This window comes from Dreissena polymorpha, chromosome 11 (assembly GCF_020536995.1).
Source record: "Dreissena polymorpha isolate Duluth1 chromosome 11, UMN_Dpol_1.0, whole genome shotgun sequence".
Lineage (NCBI taxonomy): Eukaryota > Metazoa > Mollusca > Bivalvia > Myida > Dreissenidae > Dreissena > Dreissena polymorpha.
In genome coordinates, this window is record NC_068365.1 from 42,182,173 (window position 1) to 42,189,088 (window position 6,916).

The window sequence follows — 6,916 nt, forward strand, 5'->3', positions numbered from 1 at the left end:
GACATAATGTATATTATAAATCAAAGCGCTGAAGGCACTTTAGTTGTTCGCTCTTGTCGTCCTTGATTAGCTTGTTCGCATTGCATATGCTTATCATTGTGCACAGGCTAATCTTATTTGACGTGCATTAAGCCTCGTTTTCCATGAAAGCAGCCAATATGTGCATATTTTAATGATAAACACTTGACTGGCCAATGGCGTTTACAAGCTGGTATATACATTCACTGCTAGAGCAGAATCATTTGTCGTCTGCTGCAGACAGGCAGTGGTAATCGTTCCTAGCAGAGTGAGTTGTGGTTCTTGCCGTACTTAAGTCTTCTAAGCACCTACTGATTTGCATTTATTACCCATTTTCTTGAAACGCCGACTAATAAAGTGCGATAAACCGCCTTTAAGCACTTGGCACATTAACAAATAAGAACATTCCACACCTAACCGAGAACCGACGTCTTTAATCGCGAAACTATTACCAGAAATTGAATACCGCCAGAAACAACAATGAGCTCACTTCGATTAAATATAAATACACTATATTCATTGCGTCCTAAGCAATCAAACATATCAACCGAAAATACCAGCGAATACAGTATTATATATGACATCGATCTTATATATCGCCTCAGACATGCGAGAGCGCCACGATGAGTGAAGAGTGTGTGTATGAGAGTTTGTTTACAGGTCCTACTGGCCTCTTCACGAGATTTGTGTAGCCCGACCTGAATGATGAATGAAATGGATGTAGTAACAGTTATATGAACACGATATATCCGTACCAATATCCATGTGAGCATATACTAATAATAATTAATTTTTTAATCGCCATAAGCTTGAAAATAAACGTAAATAGATACAACAAAGACCAATTCGGAGACTTTAAAAAATTTAAATTACCTCCCCTGCAATAGAAAATATATATGGAGACTCGCATTCTATGGAATATCAAAATCTCAATATATCTTTCTCCGAAATTTTTTTCTGGTAAAAATCATCTTAAATTTAGCTGTATATTCGTATGTAATTAATTAAACAAGAGTTATAAAAAGGCATTGCAAAAAATATCGCGTTTTACTTGAATAAGTTACCTCCCTTAAGCCTATCGGAATATCAAAAATACGTATATAAACAAAACGCGTTCCTTGCATAAGTGATAATAAAGCGCGTGCCCGTGCCACTCGTCCTCCAAATACTTACTAAATATAGTACAACGTATCTACAATCATTGCGACTAACTCATACCTCAGTAAATAAGTAACCAGGATAAATATACGTTTAGGTAATTAAGATATAAAACATACATATAAAAATTTACATGTTCCCTGTCTGCCGAACCCGATCCATGGACTATAGCCACAAGAGGTTTCTTTGTACCTATGTAGCCGGATTGCGCCCTCAGAGCGCCCAACACCGACACAGATCACGCTACTCTCCGGTCAAACACAATACTGCATAGGACTGCTGCCTTTGTCACCATATTATCAGAATCATTAACGTGCAAAATGGAAACTTTCAACTGTCCTTTCACTTCATACATAAGCCATTGCCGATCTTCAATGACCGCTTATTTCCGAGAGATGCATTTTATTTTTTTCAAACTTCGAATTTTGATATATGTTTAACTTATTCATTTAGATTACATTATTTTCACTATAAATATTGACTTTGATCCAATTATCATCTGAAAAATACGATTTCGCGATTTCTTCAAAGATCGAGCGAGCCTTTTTACCTGTTTACTTATATATATCTAATTTAAGGTTACACAGATGTAAAGTTGTCGTGGCCGAGTGGGTAAGGCGATGAAATTGAAATCTTTTGGGATTTTCCCGCGCAGGTTCGATTCCTGCCGACATCGCATACTTTTTGCGACGCGTTTTATTTCTTTTCTAACGTAATTTGATTTAATATAGCACATAAGCTATGTTTATTGTTAAATATGTTGAAAATTGTATGCACATCCTTCAATTTTAAAATTAAAACAACGTTATGGCTAAATTGATTAATTTACTGCTGAAAATACGAATGATGCATGTTGCATTTTTATTTTTATTTCAAAAAATAAATGGCAAATCTGTCTATTTTTTGGTATTTTTGCTGTATATAGTGTTTCTATAAAAACTTAATTTAAAATATAACTTAAATGATACTATTTTGAATTTTATGACACTTTGTTTTTAACCGACCCAATTTTTACTTGGCTGAAATCACTTACATTTCATGGCGCTATTCCATAGATTAAAATTTGTAAAAAATAAATGTCTGTAAAAGAATACTTATTTCATCTTGTTTAAACTTTAAACACCTTTACTGCATCTGTACACACCAACTGCATGCCCATATTTGGAAATTTGAATGAATTATGGAACTTTTATATACCCCAGAGGTGAAAATAAACTGTACAAAAGCCGAGCGTGAGGGTGGTTTTGAAAAAATCGGTTTATTTTTTTTAAGCATGGAAAGCTACCTACAAATTTGCATGTAGTTTAGTGAAATGATGCTGATTAGGAAAATAATTAATTAAATTATATTTGGATATGTGCCCATTAGAGGTGCGCAAGCTTAAAAAGGTAGAATTACCGAAATTCCCGTTCTTACACGTTGTAGCATGGATCGGGTATTGAACACGATACACGTGTGTATTAGCACCCTACTGTAGTCCCGGCGGGGTTATCAACTGCACCAATACACCGGTAAGCAACCAGGGGAATATCATATGAAAAAAGAACTATCATGCATGTTTGATTTGTTAAAGTGTGTCACAAAATTTCCCTAACTGCCGATGTCGGCTATAATTTCGGTATAAACATGCAAAGAAATTAACATATATATAATGTTAATGCCGATATGTTATTGGACATTTTGTATGTCAAATGTTCATTATTTGTATTAAAATTAAGACGATTGTATTGAACACGATACACGTGTGTATTAGCACCCTACTGTAGTCCCGGCGGGGTTATCAACTGCACCAATACACCGGTAAGCAACCAGGGGAATATCATATGAAAAAAGAACTATCATGCATGTTTGATGTGTTAAAGTGTGTCACTAAATTTCCCTAACTGCCGATGTCGGCTATAATTTCGGTATAAACATGCACAGAAATTAACATATATATAATGTTATTGCCGGTATGTTATTGGACATTTTGTATGTCAAATGTTCATTATTTGTATTAAAATTAAGACGATGCTTATTTGCCAGAAAGCGTTTATTTCAAATTCAAAACAAGCAATAATCATACATAATACCAAAATAGTAAACTAACAAAATGACAACACTCTCGCTTAACGCAACGTTCAGAAGCACGCGCACTTAACAAAATTATTGCAACTAATGCAAGCTGTAATTAATATGTGACTACTTGCTATACAACCAGTATCATGCGAAAATTGATCTTATTTAATTGTGGTTCCCTCTTTGAATTTATGTTGCCTGTCGACTTTTAGAATAATGTGTCAGTAATAAATGTTTTTCTTCAGTTTCACATGTTTTTTTTAAGAAAATTTAGTGAAAGATGCAAATGTGTCTTATTTATTTTTTTCTGTGTCTTCAATGTATCTTATTTATATGTGACTGCGTGCTTATTTTTTTTTCAAGAAATGAAAGATGCAAATTTGTCTTATTTTAATTTTATCCATGTCTTAAATGTGGCTTATTTATATAAGATAAAATGATATACTGCCAGTGTCATGCAAAAAAGGATCTAATTTCTTAATATCCACATTCACGCTTTGTTCTTTATTAGCACCGTCTTTAATTAGGCTATCTATTTAAAGTACAGATTACTGTGAACTTAATAATTGTGCAACGGTGATGTTGATCCATTATCGTTGTTAATTTAAAATGTAGACAACAAGTTAGCAATTAATGAAATCAGTTATTTTGGAAGTAAATCTAATTTTTTCTGTACAGTAGCCAGGTGGATGTGTATTGAGCGGATAAGATAGGGATCACCACAACAAGTTTCTAATACACAGTATAGACTTCCCCTATTATTATTAATTACCTGATTGGAATAAATAAAGTGTTAAAGATCATTTCATGTGAAAAGCAGGATTTCTGACATAATTTCAATCGTTTTGCTTTTATGCACAATTTCATGGAACAATGAATATATTGGCGCGATGGAACACAATTTATAAATCAAGCTGACAGTATAGTATCATTTTTTAATTATGTGTAATTTAATTCGCATCTCTCCCTTAACTCGTTCAATGACACGTGAACTTATATCAATTATAAAACATCACGTGCATCATTAAATATTTTTTTTAATTATGAAAACATATATGTTCTACATGGTTTTGTTTAGTTTTTTTTCTCAACCAGGGAGACATTATAAAACATTGTTATATATAAAGCGCTTTACTTTTCTACATTACATAAAGATATATCGATTTTTTGTTAAGTGTACGTGCTTGACATATTTATAAAAAGGGCAGTGTTTATTTTTGTAATAAAATCGAAAATTGACATTTAATTTGATGCAATCCACATTGTTTAGCGGCCAAGCGCAGTATTCCGCTCTCGGCGGCCGATGGTGTATTGCAATATATACAATGAAAAGCTGGGTTTCTGACATAATTTCAATCGTTTTGTTGACGCGGAAGTGCTTTTTGGTGGCCAAAAATACTTTTGTTCCCTTTATTTAAACCTAAATCAGTATTTTTTTACACTTGAAGGTTTGTACAGCGGGGATTTCGGTACCGGCGCGGGTTTATGTGCTTGTTAAGAATTACCGAAATCCCCGCTAAGAGGCAACATATTATCCTGATTTATGCTTTGATTAAACATTGATAACTAAATTGCAAAAGTGTATAGCATATTGTAAATAAGGTAGTACGATATCATTTGTTTCATCAGATTTGTTTGGAAAATACTTTCTGAAGACTTATTATTACTATGTCATGTTATATTTACATATACTTTTGTGTAACCAATGTTTTAAATGTACATTTTACCTTTTTTACATTCGTTTACACATTTTTCACATTAATAAACTATTTAATAATGGAAAAAATATTCTGATAAGAGTGTTTAAATGATTAACACTAATATGATTGTGTACAAATCAACATTAATGCAAAGCCAAAACCCAAACATAATGACATATAGACCCTTTAAGGCGTAATATGGGGGATTGGCGTAAACATGGGTGATTTCGGCTCTGGGCGTACGAATGTAGCAGTACCGAAATCCCCGCTAATTATTTTCCAAAAGAAGTAACCGAATGGGAGATAATACATGTCACTGGTTGCTAATGAAAAAAAACACTATAATAATTTTGTTGACACTTGAAGGTTTGTACAGCAGGATTTCGGTACCGGCGCGCGTTTAAGTTCTAGTGTAGAATAACCGAAATCCCCACTGAGAGGCAACTTAATGCTGTCAAGAGTGCTTAATAATTAAATTAATATCATTTTTTTTGCACCTTAACATTCATGTGAAGTCAAAAACCATTCATACCGATGACCTATTGACCCTTTAAGGCGTAAATTATGGGGATTTCGGTACTAGGCGGGCGAATGTAGAATTACCGAAATCCCCTTTTCATCATCGCACATTAGTTGTAACATAAATTTTAACACAATATATGTAGGGAAACTCATATGATTCGCGTAATGTGAAAATGATTATTATGCTATAATTCGACCACGAAACTTGACGTGACTTAATACCGGACATTATGGAATGGAGCTACGCTTGCCGTATTTGACATAAGACCCATTTTCGCAAATTATCTTATCAATGCTTATATGAATTTGATTGCTATAATCTAATGCGTATTCGACACGGAATTATTGTCAAGGTTTTTCATTTTGTCAATATTTATCATAGCAGGGACATTGCTGACATCAATATGGATACTGTTTTCATTTTATGTCGAGAAATGATATGACTTATTATCAAGATTATTTTATAGTACGGTAGCGTTCTCTTCACAAGTGAGATTTATTTGTACTGGTAAATTGCTCTTATACTCACCATTCGGACTCGACGATCGGCTCGAATAAAAATATTAGTCGCTTAAAAGTACAAATTCATCATATTGAGCACGATTATTATTATTATTATTATTATTAATATTATTATTATTATTATTATTATTATTATTATTATTATTATTATTATTATTATAATTATTATTATTATATAGCTTTTAGAAACTTATACCTTAAAAAAATCCCATGGAAAAAAAATCCCATGGGAAAAAAAATCCCATGGGACAAAAAAATCCCATGGGACAATAAATCCCATGGGGATTTTTTTATTATTTTAAAACACGATATAACGCGTTGAAATCGCGAGAAATGCTCATCATTTGTTAAAAGGTAGTGTTTCTGAAGGTTACATGAATAAATCTCTAAAAATCAGAAAAAATCCCATGGGATTTTTTTTTCCCATAAAAAAATGGGATTTTTTTTCTATCAAAGTAAATTGAACGAAAATAAGCACAAATGCTTTAACAATGCTTAAAATCGATAACTAAGCACAACGAACGTGTTTTATGTTTTTGAAAATCCCATGGGATTTTTTCTCCATAAAAAAAGCTGGAGAAAAATCCCATGGGAGAAACCAAAATTCCCATGGGATAATGAAAAATCCCATGGGATATTACAAAATCCCATGGGAACTCCCAACTTGCAATAAAGTTCATAGTGAAGAAAAACGCATTTAACAAGCAAAAATAACCAATTATTAATCACAAGTTAGACTTTTATCTTATACATTATCACAAATAAGCAAACCTTCAAGAAAAAGGGTACTTAAGTTTGCGAAATTTCGGTTTCGCAAAGTTTTTTCCGGTGGCCGTTTTACATGAACCCGGGGGTACTCTTAACTTTACTTACATGTACCCGGGTTGGTAAATAAACTTAAACATACCTGCAAAATATTAGATTGTATCCAAGTTGTA